General features: G+C 37.9%; 1 protein-coding gene across 1 annotated transcript in view; it reads left to right on the top strand.

Moving 5' to 3' along the window:
- Positions 1–26,705, top strand: part of LOC122804269 (aarF domain-containing protein kinase 1-like) — a 1,777,942-nt gene that overhangs the window by 542,920 nt on the left and 1,208,317 nt on the right. The gene's annotated exons all lie outside the window — the stretch shown is intronic.

Below are 26,705 nucleotides of genomic sequence, written 5' to 3'. Positions count from 1 at the left end.
TTTGAAACTAAAGATCCAGCAGAATGAAAGCCTAGGTTTTTAAATGTCACACTTTGGCCAGTAGATGTCACTAAAACATTATGAATTCAAAACTTTGATTTTCACATTATTAGGAATGAATTTTAAATGTTTTTTATAAATGTTTTGTAGTTTTAATAAGATTTGGAGTGTAGTGAACTGTATAATTTGTAATGTTTTGCTTCACTCACGATATTAGTTTTTATTAATGAGCTATAATAAGTTTAAATAACTGTTTGTTTTTAACAAATGATGTTTTATATTGAGTATAGGTTTGAAGGAGTTAACCTTTGTTTATTGAATAATTGCTAATTAGTGAGGACTATATTTAAGAATAAGTGCTGGTGCTATTCTTGTTGTCTGATGAAGTGTGGTGGAAACGAAAACGTACTGTTGAGTTTCTCTAGCGTTAATTTGTTTTATTTGTTGCATTATTATTAAATTCTCGAACCTTCAACTGCAGCTTTATTTCCTCAAAGTGCTTTTATAGTGGTCTTGGTCTTTTTGGCACTTTATTCCATTTGTTTGGAGGTTGTGCTTGAAAACTGAGTACTACTTGTTTTTAATTTAAAGGAGGCCTTTTTTTAGCAATGTCATTTTATACCCCTCTTCAGCTGCACCAAATATCGTTGTAAAGTTAAAAGTTTACTTATCTGAGAAAATAGTTTGTTGAATGACTTGTGAAGTGTTTGCCATGACTGGCATACCCGATTATCAGGGGACCAACAGTGAAGTAAATCATTCCCCACAAGCTCTAAGGTTGTATAAGTTCATAGGTTCATAGGTTTATACTAGGCTAACTGCCCTAGGGCATTTATAAGCCTAGCCCAAAGTTATGTGGCTTACGCCGCCCCTTATGTTAGAAATACTGTGCCCATTAGTTTGTTGTGCCTCTGTCCAGTAGTGACACAGAGATGATTCCCAGGGTAAACCTACGATCTCCCATCCACCGGTCAAGATTTCTCTTGAACAGAACCAGCGAGGTGCTCTGCCTCACATGGACTGGGATTTTATTCCACAGCATGGGGAGTCTCTGGGTGATAAATCTATCCCTCCAGCCCGTCCTATTTATATCCGTGCTAAGGTTTAAGTCTCTTGCTCTAGTGGTTTTGGTGGATTTGGATTTTTTGAGGTGGAGCATGTCCATTAATTCCGGGTTGGTCATGGCCTTGTATGTCAGGCACAGGTCACCTCTGAGCAGACGGTATGCAACTGAATAGAGTTGGAGTTTCTTCAGTCTGGCAGCATATGTCAGGTTTTGGAGTCCCTTTATCCTTTTGGTGAGGAACTTTTGGGTCTCTCCAATTGCTGCAGGTGTCGGGTGAGATACATCCCGAATGGGGCATTGTACTCGATCATTGGTCTGATAAGTGAAGAGTACAGGGGAACAATGACCTCACTTGATCTGGATGTGAATCCCTTCATGATCAGGTGGGCAATGTAGAAGGTCTTCGAACCACTTTAGCAACGTGAGCGTCAAACGAGAGGCCACTGTCAACCTGGGTCCCCAGGTCCCTGATAACCTCTTCTGTGCTTGGTGGGTTGCCACCTATATGGTAGCTTGGGGTTACCTTGTTTTTCCCGAAGGGTATGACTATACACTTTTTTGCGTTTAACTTCAGGCCATGGCTCTGGCACCAGCTATCAGTTTCCGTGAGACCCCTCTGAAGGATGTCTGTGTCCGATGTACTATCCACTATGGCACCCAGTTTGCAGTCATCCGCAAACTTTGTCAGCCATAGTCCTCCTATGTTTGCCTGTACTTCTGAGAAGTAGATGCCGAACAATAGTGGGCCAAGGACTGAGCCCTGTGGGACTCCACTTGTAACCGGCTTGGAGACTGACATGGCTCCAGCAACTCTAACCCTGTGGGTTCTGTCCTTTAGCCAGTTTGCAACCCATCTTGTGACATATGGGTTTACATTTAAGCTGGTAAGTTTCTCTATAATACCCGAGTGGGGTATTGTGTCGAAAGCTTTTGCAAGGTCAAGGTAGGCTGTATGGACTGCCTTTCCCTCATCAATGGCCTTGGTGACTGTTTCGAAGAAGTCGACCAAGTTCAAAAGGCAAGATCTGCCCTTGACAAAGCCAAACTGGGTTGGGTCCAAGGTCTGCAAGTCCCCTATGTCCTTGTTTATGAGTTCCATTATGATCCTCTTCATAGCTTTGCAGACCAGGCTTGTTAAGCTTATGGGGCGGTAATTACCAGGGTCCGTAGAGGCACCGCCTTTGTGGAGTGGGACCACAGTTGCCGTACGCCACTCCTTGGGCACATATCCTGTGGTGAGGCTAAGATTAAACAGCTGCCTTATGTGCGGGTTTAGTTCTTCATTGAGTTCATGTAGCACACAGCCGGGGACCCCATCCGGTCCCATTGATGCTGTGTTTTTAGCTTTAGCGAGAGCAGCTTTCACCTGCGCATTTGAGATATCTGGGAGGCTACTCTCAGTTGGGATAGTTATCTCTCATTTTGGGGGGGAGAGGGGGGTAAAGTTTGTGCTGAACCTGTCTGCCAGTATGTTGGCAATGTCTGTGGGTTCAGTGATTTTTGTATCATTTTGGACTAATTCTGAGCATATCTGGGAGTTTCCACCCAGGTTTCTGACATAGCTGAAGAAGGTCTTATGATTGTCTTTTGAATCTATGGCAATTTTTCTCTCAAAGTTGGCCTTGGATGATTTTATGAGGGATCGTAGTTTCTTGCTAGTGCTGATCAAAGATGCCTTCCCTTTTTGGGATTTTGCTCTATCATGTAATAGCTTTCTCCTCTTATTTTAAAGTTTGTTTATGGCTGGGGTCCACCAGACTGGACGTTTGCCCTTGGTGGAAAGAGTCTTGGTTTTATTTGGGATTGCCTGATCCATGCAGTCCTGAAGGTGTTCATAGAAGGCATTTGTAAGAGATTCCGCAGCTTGGGTTGTGGTTTCCATTGGCTCGGGGGCCTTGAAGGATACCACACCTGTCTTGAGTAGTGTGAAGTTTGCTTTAGAGAAGTTCTTCACTACGGTCTTTTTTGTTTGGGGTGGGGGCGGGATATGGATTTCTAGTGAGATTAGTTTATGATCTGATCTCACCAATGAGGGATATACTTCCGGTGTGGAGCATTTTGTCCCCATGTTCGTGATGATGAGATCTAGTATATTTTCTCCTCTTGTGGGGACGGTGACTAGTTGTTCCATGGCATTTGAATTTATGAACTCCAGGAACCTTTGGGCTAGAAAGTTTGGGCTTGAGTAATGTTCCCAGTCTATATTCGGGTAGTTGAAGTCACCCAATATGATGGTGTTTGGTGATACATTTATACCCTCCAGTGTCTTCAGGAAGGCTGTGTGGGTTTCCTGAGTTTGAGAGGGTGGCCTGTAGCATGCTACAAATTGTAGAGCAGTTTTGCCTATGGTTAATTGCACCTGGATGGTTTCCGATGCTTCGTGCATAGCCACCAACCTGGAGGTGTGGGTATCCTTGATGAATATGGATACACCCCCTCCTTTTGTGGTGTGGTCCGGGTTTTGGGGCCGGAACACATGATATGAGATGAAACCTGATAGTGCCGGGGTGCTCTCAGGAGCCTTGAACCAGGTTTCAGTCACAGCACAGACATCGATGTTCTCCATACTGAGAAGGGCCTTGAGTGCGTGCATTTTGAGATTTAGACTTCTGGCATTGAGCAGCATTACCCTTAGTTTCTTCACGCTTTTGTTTTCTAGGGTGGTAGGTTTAGAATTTGAGCCTTGCCTAAAAAGGCACTATGGGGTGGCAAGAGCCTTAGCCAATATCCGGAATCCCAGGGTGACAGGTGCAAGCCGTCCCTTGAAGCAGCGTGGCTTGTCGAGCATGTCATCCCAGGCAGACAGGCACTGGATCCCCTTTGAATGACACCAGAAATTAAGCCAATTGTTAAAGCTGATCATCTTGTCACTATATTGTGGCATCATTCTTGGTGAAGGAAGGATACTGCTCAGGGTCAGGGTCATACCTGCCTGGGCTACATAATCAGAGAGCTCCTCTATGTCTCTTATGTAGTCCAGGGAGGTACGTCTCAGGTCGTTCACACCAGCATGGACAATGACTGTGTCATACTTGTACTTGCCGTGGAGTGACCTGAGTGCTTGTGTTATGTGGCGGATTCTAGCGCCCGATAGGCAGATTACCGTGACCTTCTCCTTGTTCAGCCTGGTGAGTGGGACGTCAGTGTGTCTGACTATGGAGTCACCTATGACAAGTATGTTTGGTGTTGTATTTGGCCTTAAGGGCAGTGACTGCTTTGCACACTGATTTTGTTGTTTATGTGTTGTTTGTGTGGTGTATTGAGTTTGCAGTTGCTTGGGTGTCTGCTTTGGAGGCCTCTGCTGTTTAGGTAAATTTTTACTCAGAGCCTCCGGGTATGTCTTAGTGTGTTTATGTGTTTGATTCAGTGGTGTGGTTGAGTTATGTGAGACTGGTATTGTGGTGTGTTTAGTTGCCTTCTCCTCCTGCCTGGTCTTGCCAGTCCTGAGTTGAGAGAGCTCAGCCTCCAGTTTGGCTAAATAGCTGCATCTCTCGCAAGTGTTAGTGTTACGTGGGAGGAGGAGAGGGTTGTCCGTGTACATGAGGCAATTGTAACATTGTCTCAGAATTCCCAGATTCACCAACTGGGCAGGAGAGGACGCCAGCATCTGACCCTTCGACATGCTAGAAAGATTTATGAGTTGGTATGAGACAGAAAAGTAGTGGGCTTAGCAGGGAAGTGGGCACTCTTGGGGGGTTTTGCTAGTGAGAGATGTGTATAATATAGGAGTGCTTGACCTGCAAAGAGAATGCTTATAAGACAAGGGATATGCTTATAAGACAAGTGCTGAGCTTTTTGAGAAGAAAAAGCTATTTGGAACAAATGCTGCACTTTTTAATGAAGGTGTAAACTGTTTAGGTTCCTAACAGAGCAGTTCTAATGGAAAAATTGAAGAACAGACTTTCTGGAGCCAGAAAGAGTTTAACCTTGTTTAACCGGCGCTGCCCGATGCTGCTCTAGTGGCAACTCCGCACTAAATCGCGCTAAAGCAAGTTAAAGTGTGCTTGATAGCAGGGGCTGGAAAGAAGCAGGAATAGACCCAAAACGGACAATAAAACTACAGTTTCAAGTCAGTAACCACCTCTACGGTTCATAGATAAGTAGTACACTATCTATCCTTGTGGGGCATTTTAAGTTTAGCCAATTTCCCTATTGGTGCTTGAATTAACCTGTTCCATTTGTTGTTGGATTGGCCTTACCCATCCCATGCTCAATAACTGTATTACCCATAGTGAGAATAACTGGGATCTTGCCATAAATAATTTGAGGAGATCCATGCATGGAGTAAAGCATTAATAGCTTCTTGTGTCCATTAGGAGTGCAGGAAGCAGTCTTTTTCCTCATCCATAGAGCTAAGTTGTGCTTAATAATGGACAGGAATGACGTTTATTTTACACGGATGGGGAGTCTGTTCCAGAGTAGCTGTATCCTCTGCAAGATAAACCTGACCCTCCAAACCATTCCATTGATGTTGCAGAAGACAATTAGATCCCTAAAATGAGTATTTCTGATCCCAATTAACTTGCTGTTGGGTAGTAAATCCATTGGTATTGGGTTAGAGAATGCCAGACACAGGGTCATCTCTTAGTCGTCTGTAGGATAATAAGTATAATGACAGGGCCTTGAATTGGTCCATTTTGGACATATTGTTTAGGTCTTGTATCCTTTCTGTAAGATATCTCTGCATAATTTGCTATTTCCATAGGATTATTGTAGATGTTTGCAATACTTGTGCTTGCTGTTTTTTTCCTCATTTTGTAAATTTGTACTGCATTTTATGCTAAATCCATTAAAAGGCCAAAAGAAAACTAGATGAACGCTAATGCATTCTCCATATACAGCTAAGGTGCTATCATGCATTAATGACACTGTCATTCCTTAATAAATGGAATGAAAAGGTAGACGAATGAGCCGAAATGCCAGAGCTGCATAATATGAATGCTCGCATAACATAGACAATCACTCCATGAGCCAGGCTTTAAACTGCTCCTGCAGAAAGCAAATGCTGCAGGTGTACCGGAAGAAACAAACAGTAAATGTGTCATCAGTGTTAAGGTACAAATGTTCTTCATACAGGGAATGACTGAGGACTGGGTCCTCTCCTGTTTGGTATCTACTTTTCTGAAGTACAGGCTAACACAGAAGGTCTTTGGCTAACGAAGTTTGCAGATGACTGCAAACTAGGAGCCATAATCAAAACTCCGAATGATGTGGACATCCTACAAAAATGCCTGGTGTCAAAGCCATGGCCTCAAGCTCAATGCCAAGAAGTGCATTGTCATCCCTTTTGGTAAAAACTCTGTACCCATGAGCTACCACATAGGTAGTAGTCTACTTAACACCGAAAGTGTGATGAGACCTTGAGACACAGGTGGACAGTAGTCTCTCCTTTGATAATCACATCACCACAGTAGTCAGGAAATCCTTCTACATGGCACACCTCATCACAAAAGGTTTCTTATCCAGTAGAAAAAAACATCATTGTTCCCCTCTACTCGTCACTCACTAGACCCATTATAGAGTACAATGCCCCTTTTGGTATGTACCTCACAAGACATCTACAACAACTGGAAAGGCTGCAGAAACACCTCACAAAGAGGATTACCGGCCTCAAACAGATGCACTATGCAGACCATCTCAAAAAACTCCAGCTTTACTCTGTCGCATATCGCCTACTCAGAGGCAATCTCTGCCTAACATAAAAAGCTATGTCAAAGCTATGTTGAGGCTGTGTCTTAAAGAAATCCCAATCCCTCTGAGCAACATGCTCTAGGGACCTAAACCTTGTCACCACAATAAACAGAACATGCTGGAGGGATAGATTCCTGTCCCAGAGACTTCCCATACTCTGGAACAAGCTACCCATCTATATCAAACAAAGCTCCTCATTAGCACTCTTCAAGAAAAATCTTGATGATTGGTTGAGAAATAGGAAATTCACCTCAGGGATCACCTCAGGGACTCTGCTCAACGGGGACACAGGAAAATAATTTTCTTGGGTGGCGAAAGCCAGGGTAATTTTTTGGCTAGGCTTATATAGGCCCTAGGGCCAATAGCCTAGTACCTACCTATGAACCTATGAACTGTGCTTTTTCAAACCTGTCTAGGCCCGCAGAACATCTGTGTAAATTATGGTTTATTTATAACGATTATGCTTGACTGACAATTGACAGTTTTGCCTTCTGTCCTAACATATTGAAACTATTCAGACCTTGTGAAATAATCATAATTTAGTGGGCCATTTTCTTGATTAGTAATGAATATTGTACTCTATACCAACTTCAACGTTTGACATACCATCACTGTATTAGATGTATATTGCTTTCCGTGATGTGTGTATCTACATTTAAATAGGCATTCTATACATTAACAGTCTTCCTTGGGACATATTGCCTTTATTGCAAGTCATAATAAGTCTGCATGGCAAGCAGAATCTATGCTACAGTATGACTTTTCCTAAATCTGGAAATATTTTTATTAATAACAGACTGGCAATCATTACTAACAAAGCTATAGATATTTTTGCATTTTTTTTATTTTGCCAAAGCTAAAAAGGCTCACAATCATTCTGACCACACAAATTGCTGGCAACCCTTTTGGAAGCTTGCTTCCATACACTACAGAACATAATAGCTGGAACTTACATAATCGCATCAAATCAATCACTGCTAATGTTCTCAAACAACTTAAAAGTAGCCTATAGTATTTCTAGTCTTCTTTCCTTTGAAGCTCATTGGGTGCTTTCAGGAGCGGCTTTAGGTCAACTGGTGCCCTAGGCAAAAGGGCTCCACAGCGCCTCCCACCACACTATCTGGTGCCCCCATCCTGGTCTATGTACACCAAATAAATACTGGAAAAGTGTCCCTACCAGAGTGGCACCCTAGGCGGCTGCCTAGTTATCCTATGCCTAAGGCAGACTATGGGTGCTTTTAATCAATGTATTATTACAAAACCTTGAATTTGATTTACCTTTTACTGTCCCTTTGTCTAGGCTAAACACTGTATTACTACAAACCACCGAAAATAAGATAATCAAATTTATTTATCACTCAAGTAAATGAACATCCTTGTATCTCCATTGAAAGAACAAATTGGCTCTTCATCGCCACCAGGGCCAACTTACCCTAATACCCTCACCTTCAAGATGCTAAAAGAAAGGTATTGCCCACACACACACACACACACACACACACACACACACACACACACACACACACACACACACACACACACATATACACACACACAAGCAAAAAAAACAAAAAACGAGCAGGCAACAGATCCTTCAACACTTTGTTAAAGTTAGTGCTTTCACTGAAACAAGTGAATCAGCTTCTTCAGAAGAAGCTGATTCACTTGTTTCAGTGAAAGCACTAACTTTAACAAAGTGTTGAAGGTTCCGTTGCCTGCTCATTTTTTGTTTTTTAATCAGTTTGGCAGTAGTAAGTTTTTACACAAGCAAAAAAACTATGGGTACAAGAAAACTTTTATACCCAGTGGACTGATTTTTACATTATGTAGTCAATTTTAATCTCATAAAAAATTAAGAGAACACTTGACTCAAAAATATAGTGTGTCTGCTTCAGAGGTACTGACCATACTATTATTTTAGCTTCCTGGCTTGTTAATATTTGCATATGAATTCAGCTCCATACTGGTAGAGTGAAATGTGTAATTTTGTATAAATTTTGCAGTTTCACCCTTCAGTATGATTGTACTTAGTTTCTTTACTTAGCTTAGTTTGTAAATTTCATTGTGGTCTTTAACTCTCTCTCTTTCTTTGTCATGTTCTTCATGTGTTTATTATCCATTTTATTGCAATTTCCTGTGTTTTGGGTGGCCGTGGTGGTGCAACGGTTAGCTTTGCCACCTCACAGCAAGAGGTTCTCTGGTTCAATCCTCGGCAGCATGCTTTCTGTGCGGAGTCTGCATGTCCTCCCTGTGTCGCGTGTGTTTCCTCTGGGTGCTCCGGTTTCCTCCCACATCCCAAAGACATGCTGTAGGTGGATTGGACACTCTAAATTGGCCCTAGGTGTGAGTGCGTGCATGTGTGTGTCTTCTGTGGAAGGTTGGGCACCGGGGCTGGCAACTCGACACTGTAAAACTCCACTGCCAATCATGAGCGGACAAGTGATCTGCTGTGGCGACCCCTAACTGGGAAAAGCCAAAAGAAGAAGAAGAAAATTGCAATTTCCTGTGTTTTGTTTTAACTGTCATGACGCGTGGGTTGTGGCTGCAAAGGATTTTGTATTAGCCCACCCACCCAATTAGCATACACTGAGTAAATAAATAAATAAGATGATAGAAAGAGGATGAAAATTGCCAAGCAGAACTAACTGACTAAAAATTGCATTTCTGTGTATAACTTTTTTTTTTTTTTTTTTTTTTTTTTAAATTTTGGAATGATCCAAATGTGTCCCCTAGTAACTCATTTGGCATTGGCATATATTACAATATGGATTGCATCTAAAAAAGATGTTAACTGAGTAGGAAGTTAGTTTAATTGATTGTCAGCATTTTTTATGCTCTGGGTAAGAAATAACACAAGTGCTTTGGTGAACTCTGTTCACTATATGAAAATGTATCCTTAAAATAAGGAATCAGCATGCTTATTGTTTCTGGATTGCTTGGCACCTTAATGAAACTGGTTATTGTGGATCATGAGGAAAGCCTTGATACCATAACCACTGCACAAATATACAGCTGTTTAGCTACAAACGTCTATTTGTATGTATATATATATATATATATATATATATATATATATATATATATATATATATATATGTCTTTTCTTGATTCCTGGCTTTAAATGGAGCTTTAATTGTTGATGAACCAGAGGACTGTCATTATGTTCTTTAGTCACATATCACAGGGTAGTGCACAGTAAAACTGGATCTAATTGGCAAGCCAGTTTATTATGTATAGTATGTTAATTTCAGTACTAATGAGATCAAGAAGTGTTTCACACAGCATGCTGCATAACTGTGAACATTCATGAAAAGCTATTCTAATTAAGAGGTTTTATCCTCAATATGTTCCATTTCATACTTGACCCCTGTTTTCTTTCTGTGTCTGTACTGTAGAATCTGCTATATAGGATGTCTTTGAAAGTATTAGACTCATGTTTAGGATTTGTATAATTATAACAGTTGTATTTTATACAATTAGGGATGCTGTACTGGAAGCTACTGCTGCAAATCCAGCAAACTGACTTTATTCTTAGTGGTTTTCTCTGTATTTTATAATTAATATATTTATTGGATTGTTGTGTGGAATGTGTGGGGTGGGCACTGGCTAGTAAAATAATTAGTTATTTGTTAGAATTTGTGAGAGAACCTGGGCCAGTATTTGCAATTGTCAGCACTGTGAGTTAATTATGAAAGTTATGCTATGCTTCAGCATACATGTTGTTTAGTACTATATTCGAAGGTTATTTTTGTAGTTAACAGCAAAGTTTTGCATCACAGACTGGATAAGAGAAATACACTACTGTGGTTTGATGAATCTACACAGACATACATGCCGGTATAATACCCCTGGTAGCTTCCCAGTATAATGTCAATGAACTTGTGAACCACAACAGATTATTTGTAAAGTTAAAACTTATGGATCCCCCACTGCATTATTCTACTAAAGCATTTCTGGAGGGCAGGCTTGCTGAAGAATAGTAACACGCAAGTTGCATAAAGCTAAAAAACCTTGTGCTTCAATTCCAGAAGTATGCTTTTATGCCACCGTAACATATCAGTTGTGCTTTGTTGCTTACAGTGATTAGGAACTCTAATTTTTTAAAACCCCTCCGTTTCTACACTTTTACAGCAATGCTGGAAAATGGTGTAACATGTGCTAGGCCACAACATGAATGCTATTATAACCTGTCTCTACACACAGTTGCCAACTTTTATCCTTATCTTCTGCTAGGTAATCTATAGAAACAGCACTACATATAAAAAATAATGGCAAATTACTGTCATAATCTTCTTAGATATTCTTGCATTAAACAAAGAAAGCAGGGCTGCTAGACATGTAAGCAATAAAGCATAAGGGGTGTGTATTGTACAGATATTACCATACTCCCATGGGTATTAAAGAAAAATTTATTGAGCAGCTCACAGTTGAAACACAGCAATTGGAGTAGTTGACTTTGTCAGACATTGATTACTATCATTATCGTTTTGACCATGCTAGGATGTTTTCTAGCATTGATTTCCAGTTGGAAAAAATTAAGAACCAGAAGATCAAAAAATTAAAAAGAGACCATTGTGCCTACCAGGAACAAATGGCTTAACCAGACCCACCACCATCACAACTTTGGGGGAGAAAATCAGCTTCATCTACTTCATACAATACGGTTGTCAGCTCTGGAGAAGGACAGGTGAATGCTTCTGAACCACAACATAATGCATTAACAACTAATGACGGCATTGAATTTAGCTATCTAGCCAATATTTCAGATTTTCCAATCCTCAGGCGATTGGAAAGAATATAAAAAAAAAAAACAGCAACACAACCAGGAACTGGAAAAAACAGAGAGGCCAAGCTATTATCAGGGCCAACCACACACCAGAACAGAACATCCTCCCCCCAGGCAGCACCAGTGGAAGAACAAGACCTGGACATACCCTCCATGAGCCTAGTTTGCCTTGAGGCATTAAATGAACTTAATAAAAATGGTTTGAACATTGTTGAAGATATTTTTCGTTAGGAAGTTAAATTTTGGGCTGCTTTTTAATGAAGTTCCACCAGTCTCTGATGCTTTATGAATTTCAAGCACATTTAACCCCCCTCCCCCCTGAACCCTACATTATCATTATTTTGTCGGATGTGCGAACTAGATTTTAGGAATATGCTTGAGAAAAGCCACAGGAACAAGGAGGACAATCTGACTAGGAGTGAACGTATTAAGTTACAAGAACTAAAAAGTTCCGGGCTTAGATTCATGAAGCCTGATAAGGGAGGAGGGCTGGTGGTGATAACCCAGAGTGAATACACAGACTGGATGAGGTTGATGTTAGTTGATAGTGTGTATGAAGAAGTGTCCCTTAATGAGGTTAACCAGGCATATAGAGGGAGTTAGAAATAACATCAATGACTTGTTCATTGAGGGGAGAATTTCCATTGAAGAACTCAGTTATTTTAATGTGTCTTTACCTACTATACCGACTCTTTGGAATCCCTAAAATTCATAAGGACATTAAAAACCCACCCATGAGGCCAATTGTTAACAGCAGAGGTTCTATTACACAGGCATGTGCTAAGTTTCTGGATTTTGAACTTAAAGATATCTTAAAACAGGAAACCCAGGTTTGCAAGGACTCATGGGACTTTCTGGAAAAGAATAATGACCTTGATTTTTACAGTGACGACATCCTGGTGACTATTGATGTAAAAGACTTATATACTGTTATCCCCCATGATATTGGGTTGACATGGGTCAGAGAATTTTTTGAATATAAAAAGCTGGATGTTGTTCTTATTAACATGTTGGATGTTCTATTAGATATGGTACTGTTCATAAAGGGAAACACTACCACCAAATAAAGGAGGTTGCTGTGGGGGCAAATTGTGGGTCCATTTATGCCAATATAGTTATGGCTAAATGGAGAAGTCTGTTATGCTGAATGGCCCTTTTTTGATTCATTTGTTTTTATACTAGATATTTGGACAATTTATTCATTTGGAAGAACTTCATAATTTTATAACTTACATTAATCATAGTACTGAGGACAAGGATCATGTAGAAATTTCATACTTGGATGTGTTGCTTATTAAAGACTTCACCAATTGTTGTTATTTTTCTAAGATACATAAAAAAAAACACTTACTCAAATTAATTTCTACACTTTTCAAGTGGCCACCCTTTGACCCAAAAGAGATCTGTGGTCAAGGGGCAGTTTGTAATGGCTGTGAGAATTGTGTCGTATGAACATGACTTTTTGGAAGAATGCCTCCTACTTGATTACATGTTTATCAAAAGAGGCTACCCCTATGTTTTGGTACATGAACTAAAGGACAAGGTCACTATGAAAAGAAATAGGAATGTCTGTGTTCCCCTTTTAGATAGGTCTAACAAGGGGAAAGAGACTGTTCTTGCCCATAATAACTGTGTGGATGAAGGGTCATTTTCAAACTTGCTTTTCACAAATTACAATCTTGACAGTAATTTGGTGAGATGGATTTTGAATAAAAACTGGCTTTTGTTACAGGATAGTTTGGACTTTTACCATCTAGTTCCATAGAAACCTAAAATGGTTTTCCGGAAAGAAAGGAATTTGAAAAGTATTTTAGGACTCTATAATACAACAAGAAAGCAACATGAGGCCAAATACATGAAAAAGTGTGGTAGATGTAAATTTTGTAAATGGATACATACTGGTAGCTCTTTTAAGATTAGAGGAAGAACTTATTTAATTAACGGGACATTTGACCTGTACTTGTGGAGTAGTTTATGCTGCATTATGCCAAGTTTGCTCTTGTTTTTACATTAGAAAGACTGGAAGAATGTTAAAAGAATGATTGTATGAGCATGTGTATGAAATTTGCACTAAAAAGTGCACCAATGCCTTGACTAAGCATTTATTTGAATTTTTGGACCACTCTTTCAAATTTTTGGTGATTGAACAAGTGGTTAAAAATCCTAGGGGTGGTCCTTGGCACCTCCTTTTGGAAGCCAGGGAATTATATTGGCAGCTGGCTTTGAATGCAGGACATTGGCTAGGACTTAATGACAGTGTTGAGTATTTTAAAACTTAAATCTTTACGTAGATAGCCTAGGCTTAAGTGATGTAGGAAAGGGTCTGAAACAGTTTTTCCTGGCAGGCAATATAGTTTATAATGTGCAAGTAACATCTTAAGTTTTTAAGGTCTTTTTATTTAGTGCTTGTTACTTTAAATGTTAATAGATAGTACCCTTTATAAAATCATGCGACTTACATTTGTTGGCATTTTAACTGGAAGTTACTGATTGTTATCCATCTGAAGAAGTCTTGTGATTTTTAACAGGATGAAGGTGCTTATCATTTGTTTTTTTTGTGTTTGTTTTCATGCGATTATTAAATGGTTTTAAGTATTCCAGCTTTTGCATTTTGCTTTTTGGAAGCTAGTACTCTTTGCCATGCTTTTGTTTTCAGATTGTTAGTGGTTCTTCTTGGTTTTGTAATAGATTTTAAACAAATTGTTACTATAGTCATGATATGTGTAAAGAAACATATTTTGAATGTTTTACATCACAATATCAGAAACTGTCGAAGTTATGGGCAATGTATTCATGAAATTAAATATATCTGTAAGTTTGATTGCAAACAGATATATGTAAATATTTTTGCAAACATATTCAGTATACTAGTTTGTGGTATTACCTGATAAACTGTAACACTGTCTTTACATTATGCCATCAAAAAAAGTGATTATGATGTATGGTCTCCTGTTGGTGCCTAAAATCATTTTCCATAACAGAATGATGTCATAACAGAGCTGTGGTTTATAGGGTTGCCAAAGAAGGTATTTTGAAAATGTATTTCCAAAACATCTGAACAAGTATCTTTTCATTCCTTATACCTACTTACTCTCCCACTTATTTCCTTACTACTAATTCTCTTCCCTGACATACTCTGGAAATATAGCATAAGCCTGTTTTCCCTCAATCCATATTGCAATTCCTGTTTGTATTAGACTAACTTACCTTTAATTTTTCTACAGGCTGTCCAGAATTTCTCTAAATATAAAATGATTGTCAAATATGTTATATTTATTCTTAACCAATGTATTTTATATACTTAATTTGTTATAATTATTGAAACTGCAGATGTTTTTGTTTTGTTTTTGAAGATTGTATAATTATTGTTTTTAAAATGTTGTGTAATAATATGGAGCTTTTCTTCCCTGGCCTCCCCTGAAAATGGTCTTCTGCCCAGTTGGACTCTCTTGATAATCCAATGTCTATAAATAAATAAATTTCAAATTAGTACATTTAGAATAAATCTTTGCCAGTTTTCTGGTTAGTCTGGGAGTGGAAGTACAGCAAAGAGGATTAGAATTATGAGCTGCCAATAAGCTTTATCTTGGAGTCCTGAATTTGAATCTGTTAATATCCACTTGTATATTGTGTGACTTTGAGACGATCACCTGACAAGATGTTGCTGCTAGGATGCCCCTGAAAAGAAGTACTTGTGTTTTGTGGGACTTAACACAGCTAAAATATATAAAATTAAAATGCAGTTCTACAGCTGTGGCAGTTAAGAATAATTCTGAAAGGTCAGCTTAGACATGTAAAGCCCTATTCCTTTTAAGGGGAAGATAAGTGCGTATATGGTAGTAAAATGCATTGAAACAGTTGTATGTTTATACAAGTTAGATAGCATATTAGATCATTACAACTACTACTACATAATGGAAGTATGTTCAAAAGTTTAAACTTTTTAAATTGCCCTTTTAGTGATAATCTGTGGACGAAATAGCCTCACGGATTTAAAATATACATGTTTTTCTAAACATCTGAAATCTGAATCTTCTTGAGTAACTCAGTTTCTTCACCTTTTCAGTTAGTTTTATTATAAAGAATAATTTCAGCTTTGTAGTTCATTCTTCTCTGTATACCCCAGTGCAGAAAGCGTGGAACATAGACTATAGTATGTTTGCCACAGAGCAGAACTGGCAACAGATTTGCTCTTTTACAATTTTGTGCATTCTGAGTAAAAAGACCTTTATCTCTGCCTTGAGACTCAGATGTTCTTTATAAGGATACAGAAAAACTTCAGAAAAAAAACGGCTGTGCTCCAAGACAATGTATTAATATCGGACACATTTATTGACACAATACACCAGTTAGTTTAGCGCTTTCATTCCTAACATAGGAACTTCTTCAGAACTGGTGCCAAACCAACAAGCAAAACATTTAAATGTGTTTGATCCACCACAGTGAAAGTGCTAAACTAACTGGTGTATTGTGTCAATTACTTTGCCCAATATTCAGTACATTGCCTTGGAGCACAGACGTTTTTTGTTTTTGAAGTTCTTCATAAAAATCACTACTGCAGTAGCATAAAACACAGGGGTTGTATCCTGTACAGGATATGACAGCCAGCCAATTTCCAGTGTTGTCAGGGCACTTTCCACACACCCAAACTTTTAGCTTGAGTTGAGCTGACTGAAATTATAGGCTTGGGTGCCAAGCCTTTCAGGGCTTTCCATCCAGAAGAGAGTGCTCTTCTTTGGACTTTTGATGATCAATGGCTGGCTGTTTTGTTTCATTGCTGGGGAGATATGTTCCCTTCAGGGAAGAAAACTCCACTTTACATTTTGTGACAGAAAACATACTTTTTCTGAGTCCTCTTTATTTTAGATAGTAAAAAGTTGTTAAAACTAACTTTAAACCGAACTAACTTTAAACTGTTTTTTATGTGGTAAAAGCTGGATTATTGTACTTTAAAGACTAGGGTAAGTCTTTAAAGAATTTTTTGCTGTGTTTTAACATGGGGAGACATACTTTTTTTACAATTTACCTCTTTTACCAACTGTTGCTGCCAGACTTCCCCAGGAATCAGGCATTTTTTGTGGCTTACGTATAGAACAACCTGCTAATTCCTTGGTTCTACCATCTTCCGTTCTCAGTAAGAAAAAGCTTGTTAAGCAGCTTTGCTACCACAGCAAGCTGATAAAATGCCTCAAATATAGATGGGTGACTTCTGTAGCCAAAGCTGGTTCCTTTGACCACTCATCTTCTACCTTCGGTCCCATTGATTTATTCCCTACAGCCATCATGGACTGGCGGTTAGATGCATCCTGTGTGGCTCTTGGAGTGCCCTTAATGGGCAAGGGAGAGTCAGTCCTATCAGTCCTTAAGAGAAGGGGCACGGAATGCCACTTTACTTAGCGAGATAGCTGTGTCCATCCCTAACAAGTCTTTTGTTTGATTGCAAAATTTGGTGTTTTTCTTCAGATTTTCATATCAAAAAGAAAAAGAAGCTTAAACTTATCTCTCCTCATATCTCAGTTACCCTGGATAGGAATATTATACTGGGCTTAGCTCAGGGTTTAGTGCAGGCTCTTGACTCTTCCTATTTGGCTGTTTGTAGTAAAAGGAAAACTAATTCTTAATTTTCTGAAGAGATTCAAAAGTTTGAAACTCAAAATGATATTGAAAGCATGGATTGTTACCTCCACGGAATTCTGATTCAGATTCTGAAGTGAATATGGCTTCAGCCAGTATTTCGGGAGGATTTTTGTTCTCTAAAACTATTTCTAGAATGAATCAATTCTTTCAGTGGGAAAACAGTGGTGTTTCTCAGTTTCACAGAAAGTATTGTTTTTTTTAATACCGTTAATGAATTATCACTTAAGACATAGGCAAACATACATTTATGTAAAAGAAAACAAACCATGTTAACACGTTCGTAGTTACAAACATATATTCTTTCATACAGTTATCGTTAATCCAACATCACATAAATCGATCAATTTCCTTAAATCTCAGTTCTCTTCCAAGTCATTATTCTGCATGTGTTGTTCCCACGATTTCTATTTTTTCTATATAATTCGCTCCTACCCTTTTCTTTTTTTTTTCTTTGGTTTTAAAACAATAAATAAACAAATCAATTATAAAACAAACAAATAACTATATAGGTCCACAGCTGATCAATACATCAAAGTTATACATCAACAACAATTAATATTTTTCAAGCAATTCTTTAAGTTTAAGCCAAGATTTATTTGAATATGTAATATTAGAAGTTCTCAGCTTTATAGTATGCAATTCACTACTGCAAACAATTTTTACCATACTAATAAATTCAATACTAGAGGGGGTAGCTTTACTTTTCCAGTTTTTAGTAATTACTACACTGTGTCGAGGGCAGATGAGTTTTAATATCTAATAGTGGAGTGTTTAGTGGTTATTAGTATATATATATATATTTTTAAATTCCAACACTGTGTTGGATTTTTTTTCTTAGATGTTTTTAGTGTATATATATATATATATATATATATATATATATATATATATATATATATATACACACACACACACACACACACACACACACACACGCACACACACATATATATATATATATATATATATATATATATATATATATATGGTTTCACTTCATAACCTCGAAATGCCAGAATCACAAAATTCAGCATTCCGAGATTATAAACTCGAAACCACTCAATCGCGAAAGCTTTAAAGCGCGAAATTCGAAATACCTACTTGACTGCTGCAATATAGAAGGCAGTGTAAGTGTGTAGAATGTTACTGACGGTGTCTCACGTAATTACAGACAGAAATGGAATGTGGAAGTTCTCCTGGAACCATTGGAGGAATATATCAGACAGTCCAATTACAAAAAGGAGGTCCTGTACTAATCCTGGATGAATATATTCTAAATAAAGAAAAGGTTGCTAAGGAGAAGATGTACTGGAGCTGTAAGTTTAAGCTCTCGGAGAAATGCACAGGTAGGGCTATAAGTAGTAGTATGCCCAGTGGGGAAAAGCTATTGAAGTCGGTTATACATAAACATGCTGGTGACCCTGTAGCAGTATAGCATTACAAGATGTGTTCTGAGCTAAAGTTAAAAGCAAAATGCTCTAGAGACAACCCCTGCCTCATAGTTGACGATGCGTTAGCTTCCACATCTGCGATAGTGACACCGAGTTTACCAAATCGTAGAGCATTGTTACAACAAGTAGGATGGGTTCGTAGAAAACAGCATAAGGGTGCTGCTGGTAGTGTGGTGAAACTGCAGGATATAAAGTTTGAGGACTTCCCAACAAAGTCCGGAGTGTTTGTAAGTAAGTCAATGATGGATTACTCTGTGGAAATTGTTGTGATTGTGATTTCTACTGTGCAGAATCTCTTAGATCTAAGTTCCGCTACAATATGGCTGGTGGATGGTACTATTTTTATAAGGGAATCATGTGTCGGCAATTGTATAGCATTCATGGGTTGCTGAACTACGGTGGTTTTCACAAGAGTGTACCGTTGTTGTACTGTCTGATGACCAAAAAATCCCTGAAGTCATATAATTTTATGTGAAACTGTGTGCTGGAGCTAATGGATGAGCATGAGTTCGAAGTGAACGTGCAGTATGTCTTAAGTGATTTTGAGATTGCAGCATGGAGGAGCATAATGATAAATTGGAAGGCGTGACTCCTAAAGGGTGCTTATTTCACTTTTCACAGAATATTTGGTGTAAAGTGCAGCAACTGGGGCTGGTGCACTTATACAATACTGATTTCACCGTCCAATTACATGTGAAATGCTTAATTGCACTTGCATTTGTTAAGGAGGATGACGTGAAAAGCACCTTTAATAGTTTAAAGGAGGTGTTTCCACCCAAGAGAAAGGACTTGCTAAAGTATTTTAGCGATTGATATGGCTTTGGTAAACTACGCAAGTTCTGTACCCATACTACAGGAGTATGCAGATTTCCACCTTTATTTCCAGTCATGTTCTGGAATGTGGACACTTTAAATATGCTTTTTTTAACCCGTACCCAGAATAGCATAGAGGCGTGGCATCACAGGCTTAAATGTTTGTTGGGAAATAGAGCAACTGATCTCACCATGTTGCTGAAAGTGTTGGTAAGGGAGCAAGATCGGGTGGAAGAGTTGCAGGTACATTTAAGTTGTGGGACAGCTCTGTCCCCTAAATGAAGGAATGTCATCCGGCATCATAATCAGTTCGAAAATGTGTTAAGGATTTGATATTCGTACAGCACTTTAGAGTTTCTAATGGCTATATCTCGGTTATTGAATATGTGAAGATGTAGCGTCTTCGTGCAGCTTACCTGCTGACAGCATTGCAAGGTTTCTGGCAGTGGACTTCTGCAAAAGATCTGTTTCTTTTGAGGTGCATTGGCTATCCATGTTGGTGTTTTACATATCTGCAGTACCGGGTTGTATGATTCTGTTGGTGGAACGTTATTGCTGGTTGGTAACATCACTTTACTTTTACTTAAGCAGAGGTTTACGTGTAGTTCTGCAGAGGTTCTGCAGTATGGAGTTGTTTTCAGTGAAATGTCCCATGCTGCTTGTTGAGCAGGTTTGCCGTTTACAGTATGGAAAGACAGTGTCTGGTTATTTATTTGGATTGGCGTTCTGTTCACCATGGCAGGTGGAGTTATGGTTTTCTTTAATAAAGTGTTGCTTTGATTTTTTCTATATTGTGAACACGGCGCATATTCGCCATTCTGATGTTCGGGTTTCTGCTGGTCGGCATTCTGAACTTCCACGATTGAGCGGTTTCGACTTTATAATCTTGGAATGCTGAATTTTATATATATATATATATATATATATATATATATATATATATATATATATATATATATAAATGTATATATAAAATAAAAAATAAAATAAAATTTAGTTTTAAAAGTTTTGTAGATGTTTAACTCGATGTTAATGGAGTGTTATATAAGATTTTTAATGTGTTTGTTTTGTTTTAACAATGGATTACTGTGATTGGCTAAGCTGGTGTATAAAAAGAAGGAGGTTTCTGTGTTTGATGAGTGATGAAGTTTCGTGATAATTAATTAATGGAATGAAAGCATTAACAGAACTCTTTGTAGTCTCCTTTCAGTAGTTTTATGTTCTTTACAATAGATATAATGGTTATACCAAGGTATTTTGTTTGATTGCTATTCCATTTGAAGTTAGAATATTTTTGTATGAATTTTTTTATTAATTAATAGCGTACTTGTTTTATTATGATTAAATCTTAAGTTTGAGATTTCTTCAAAGTGACTCATAGAAGTAATTATATGCTCTAATGAATTTTTCTGTATTTCCTATTGTTAATAAAATATCATCAGCAAAGAGTTGAATCTTTATTTCAAAATCTTCTTTTATTTTCATGCGATTAATGTTCTTATTGGATCTAATACTATTAGCAATGGGTTCTATAGCTAATGCAAAAAATAAAGGTGATAATGGACAGCCTTATTTTGTGCCCTTTTGTAATTTAAAGGAATGAGAAAGAAAATAACCTATTTTAACATAAGCACAAAAGTTATGTTATAACTTAGAAATTAATGCAATTAGCTCAGGTGAGAAATTATGCACTTTAAGTGTTTTAAATAGGTATTTAGCAATTAACTGAGACCAAAGCCTTATCTAAATCAAAACTAATGATAGAAAGGTCTTTTTTGTTATTTTTATTTACATAGTCCATTAATGTATGTATTCTTATTATATTATCCTGTACTTTTCTATTTAAAATAAACCCAGTTTGATCATTGTTAATTAGTTTAGGTATAAGTAGATTAATTCTGTTAGCTAAAATGGACATGAACATCTTATAGTCCATATTTAAAAGTGAAATACGTCTGTATGATGAACACTTAGTAGGATCCTTATCTTGTTTTAAAATAGGTGATATAAGGGAATATTTCCATGGTGGGGGGATTTCAGCAGCAGTTTTTATTTCTCTGTAGACCTTTTGTAATATTTTAACTGGATCATCTGGTAGTATTTTAAATACTTCTGGTATAAGACCATCTAAGCCTGGTGCCTTATTATTTTTTAACTTTTTTATTTGATGTTTTATTTCTCCTAAACTGAATGGTCCATCGATTTTTTTTTATTTGTTCATGTGTTAATTTATTATTTATGTTTTCTTTAGAAAAGTTTCAACTGTAATATCATCTAGGTTATTGTATTATTATTTATATTTTCATAAAAATATATTAAAACTCTGAAGAATACCTTTAATAATTGTTCTACTTTCTTTTCTATTATTTTTATATGTTATAATTTCTTTGATATGATTTATTGATTTCCTTTGATCTGAGAGCAAGTTTATACAAGCTTAAAGGTTTACTGAATATGCCCAAAGTTTAAGTTTTTCCAGGTTTATTGACACTTTATGATTTAGAATTTCAACATAGTTTGTTTTTAAGTTCAGATGGACTGATAATGTCATTTCATTTTAGATTTTACTTTAGTGTGTCTATTTTGGCCTGCAGTATATTCATTTCTTTGCCCCATTCTTTTACTAATATACCAGCTTGTAACTCTTCTATTTAAGTAAGCCTTTAGTGAATCCCACAGGGCAATGTCAGTTACTTCACCATTCATGTTTATTTCTAGGAAAATTTTGATCTCTTTAACATGCCAGTACATGAATCCTTTTATTTTAGTAATGTACCTTGGTAATCTCCTGTGGTGTATTATATTGCCTGGTTAACATACTTTGAAATGGATTTTGTTGGTTTGTAAGGGCTTGGAGCATATTACTTTGGTAAAGCTCCTACCCTTTTCTACAGATCCCACTTTCAGTTCTTTTATCTCTGTTACAATATTCACCACTTCAAATACAGTTGGTTTAGACTTTGATTTCCATTTTTTAGTAATTGCTTTTTTGGCAGCCACCAAAATTAAACTTAACAAGGCATTAGTATGTCTAGGCAGTTCAGATCCGGTATACCAGCTCAAAAAAAAAATTGTTAGTTATACCCATTGGCACTTTTTGAAGTCAGGATGGGCAGATTCAGAAGTCATGGTTGCTTGAGCAAATAATTCCATTTGCTGATTCTATAAGTATATAGAAATGGAAGACAGATGGCTGTGCAAGGTCTTCGGCACAAACACCTGGCAAATATCACTCTGTTTGTGGACGTGGTTTGGGTATAAACAAAAAAGGCACTTCTTGTGTCTATCCTTATGGGGAATTTGCCTCCCACACTCACATTTTCCCTTTCTTGATGACATCTAACTTTAATAAAACCAGCAATGAGAAGAAAAGGAGGAGTCCTCAGTGGGGTACTTATCTGCCCTAGACTGGGAGCTGATACCAGATGACTGACTTTCAGATCAAATTAAAGAACAGCTTTCAAACTGGAGTCAAAGACGTTGTGTGGATATGGTGCTCTTACATCTCTTATGTACATTACTCCTGTAATGTATGACATAAGTCTGATGTATCGTCTTTGGAGGAGACCAAAGCTTTGGTATACTAGTTGGACATATGGCTATCCTCAGCAGGATATCCTTGTTTTAAGGAATACTTCAACAGTGATAAGTAAGACATCTACTGTTATGGTAAGTTCTTGCAGAGCTGCACTTTTTCTGCATTGTACTTTGGCTTACCTGCTGCTCCAAGGGTATTCACAAAGTGTCTGGCTCCACTGATAGCCTACTCAGGCTATAAGGTATTCACATTGTCCATATTTACATGACTTGCTTATCTTTGCAGAGACTTTCTCAAAGAGTCATAAATCTCTTAGTTGGGTAATGGATCTCCAACACAGGCTGGGATTCCAAGAGAATTTAGAGAGGTTTTGGCTAACTCCTTCTCAAAGGATTGTTTTCCTGTACTGTCTCCTGGGCACCTCATTTCAAAGAGCATTTCTTGCACAGGAAAAAAATAGATATGTATTTACATCTATTCCCGAGTTTTTTTTTTTTCACAGAGATTACTGTCTCAGCAAGGAAATTCCTCAGGATTCTGGATCTCATGGCATCTGTGATACTTATGATATCCCTTGCCAGACTCCACATGAGAAAAATCTCTGTGGTCCCAACTTCAACATTCTCTGACATTCCAAAAGTCCAGTTTTGGGATTTGTGAAAAGTGAGCTTTTGTGGTGGAGATACCAAATTTCTCAAAAGCCAGGTCTCCCATTCTCCCTTCCTGTTCCAGTACAATCACAACAGATACCTCAGGCTTTCCTTGAAGCGCAGTGTCTATGGGTATAAAAGTGCAGGGTCTTTTGGAATAAATAATAAAAAAAACAGACCAAACACCCAAACATAAAAGGGATGTTAGCTCTTATGAATGCTCTGAATTCTCTCTACCATCTGTGGTCTTCTGGACCTATCCCAGTGTTTATAGACATCTCCACAGTAATGTGGTACAGAAACAAGCAAGGGGAAAGCATATCATACTTTGTTTGAAAACTAGCCATGGTATCCTGGGATATGGCTTTTCATCACAGTCTCACTGTACAAGCATCTTACATACCTTCAGAGTAAAACTGTATGGCAGACAAGCTGAGCATGACGAGGACAGACCCTCATGAATGGAAACTGAATCAGGGGTTCTTCTAATAATGATCTAGTTGTGAAGAACACCTCAAATAGAGCTAGTTGTCTTCTCTCACAACAGTCAGTTGGCAAAATTCTGCTCAAGGAGTCCAAGCAAGAATGACTGGAAAACAGATGAATTTTCTTTTCCATGGCAATGGATTTTCCTGTATGGTTTTCTGTCTTTTCCATGGGATCATAGGAGGTTACTAGGCTATTGGCCCTGGGGCCATTACAAGCCTAGCCAAGAGTTTATCTATGAAGAGAAACTTCAGTCAGCACCTGTTGCCCCTGTCAGTGAGGGACACAGGTGGAACCCCTGGGACAAATGTGTGGTTTCCCATCCACTCATCAGGGTTGCCCTTGAAGAGGGTCAACAAGGTACTCTGTTTGACGTGTATGGGAAGTCTATCCCAAAGACTAGGCAGCCTCTGGGAGACAAACCTGTCTCTCCAGCAGGTTTTGTTGATGTCGCATATTAGATTCAGGCCTTTCAAGTGGGTAATGCTTGAGGAGTTTATTAGATTCAGGCCTTTCAAGTGGGTAATGCTTGAGGAGTTAGACTTATGGATATGGAGTATCTCTAGTAGGGCAGGGTCCGAAATTGCCTTGTAGGTGAGACACAGATTATCTCTGAGCAGTCTGTATGATACCCAGTAGAGTAATAGTGATTTGAGTCTGTCAACATAGGACAGGTATTGGAGGCCATGGATTGTCTTTGTGAGGTATTTCTGTGGCCTTTCCAGTTGGTGCAGATGTTTGGAGAGGTACATACCAAATGGGGCGTTAAACTCAGTTAAAGGGATTAGAAACATTTTCATGGCTTGTATCTTACTGTGCATGTCCATAAATCAGAGTTTCCAGTTTCTCACTTTTTGTATTATCTTTGGTTTAATCTTTTCCCACATATCCTTAGCTACCATAACAAAAAGCCTTTTTAATCCATACTTCTAAATACGTCATCTTATCATGTTCCCATAAATATGAGTATTGCTGAACCAGTTCATGTGTGGGTACATAATTTACAGCTATAGCCTTTGTTTTATTTTCAATAATTTTATATTCTGAAAAGACTTGAAACTGTCTCAAAATTTTCCACAACACTGAGGTGTCTTTTTTTTGGATTTATCAGCTACAAAATAATATCACCTGCAAATAAGCCAACTTTTCATGATTACCACATCAGTTATATCCTTTTATTTCTGTGTCACTTATTTTCTTTGCCAGTGGCTCTAACTATAAAGCAAATGACAAAAGCGAAGGAGGAAACCCTTACCTGGTTCCTCTTTTCAAACACAGCTTATCTGAGAGGAACCTTCCCACTTTATTCTTGCCTCCAATCCTTCGTATGTCCTTCTTATTAACATTATTATTGTGTCAGGGAATGCAAATGTCTCCAGTGTCCTACTCAAAAAATCCCAACTTATTTTGTCAAATTCTTTCTGTGCTTCAAGACCCACCACCAACAGAGGTATTTTCTTAAATTCTGCCTCCCCCTGCAACATCATTGTTTTATTAATGTCAAATGTTTGTCTCCCCTCCACCAAACCAGACTGAACCATGTCTACCAATTCTGGCAACACCTTTGCCATTCTTTTTGCTGTTACAGACGTCACCACTTTATAATCATGGTATAAAATTGACATGGGTCTATATCTAGCCATGTCTGAAAAGTCTTTCCCATCTTTATGTATAACAGCCACCGCAGCTTTCTTCTAAGATGTTGGTGCTTCCCCTTCTTTTAAAATACTATTAAACAACACTTCCAGATCTTTATCACTTTCTTCCCTCCTAATTACCACACTTCCACAGGAATGCTATCTCTTCTTGGAGACTTTCTTGAAGATTGATTATACATCACTGTTTATATCTCATTACCTCCTATCTTTTCTGTTAGTTGTTAAGCTTTGTCTACCTCTAAGCTTGGCATAATTAAGCCTGCCATAAATATTTTCATGTGTACTTTTTCTTGATTTTCACATTTCTCTGGTGTATACAGATTTTCATAAAATATTCAGAATAGCTCTAAAACCTGTACACGTTCCCTAGGTTTGGCAACAACCCTTTCAATATTCTGTTGCCTAAGTCATTGTGCTGAAAGTTTTTGTGCTCTAGAATTATCAAAAAATAGTTGCTTATCTGCAGTCTTTCTAAGCTAATGAATATTATCCAGATGCTCGCTTATTTTCTCTTTAGCACTCTACCTTTGCTCCTTTTCTTGTTCTGTGAGATTCCCCTTATTCTGCGATGCTTTAAAATTTGTCAGCCCATCTAAGTTATATCTATTGCTTCTTAACCATATCTTTCTCTTTTATTTTGACCCTATTTTTAAACTCCATTTTCATTTTATCCCAGTTACTAGCTATAACTTTTGAAGATATTTCCGTCTTCCCCAATAACTCTTGAATACTTTCCACTACTCATACTTTAAATTCCTCTCTTTTTAACAGGTAGGTGAGAAAGTGCCACTGTCTTATTTTTACTTCATTACCATGCATTTCTATTTTAGTTTTTATTGGTGCATGGTCAGAAATAGTGATTGGATGTGTGTCAAAGCTTTCAATTAAATGCACATGTTCTTGTGAAATGTAATTTGTATCTCATCTAG

Source organism: Protopterus annectens, chromosome 6.part0, assembly GCF_019279795.1.
Source record: "Protopterus annectens isolate FY-2018-M chromosome 6.part0, PAN1.0, whole genome shotgun sequence".
NCBI lineage: Eukaryota > Metazoa > Chordata > Ceratodontiformes > Protopteridae > Protopterus > Protopterus annectens.
Note: the sequence above shows the minus strand (reverse complement) of the source record. Positions and strands in the feature narration are given on the sequence as shown.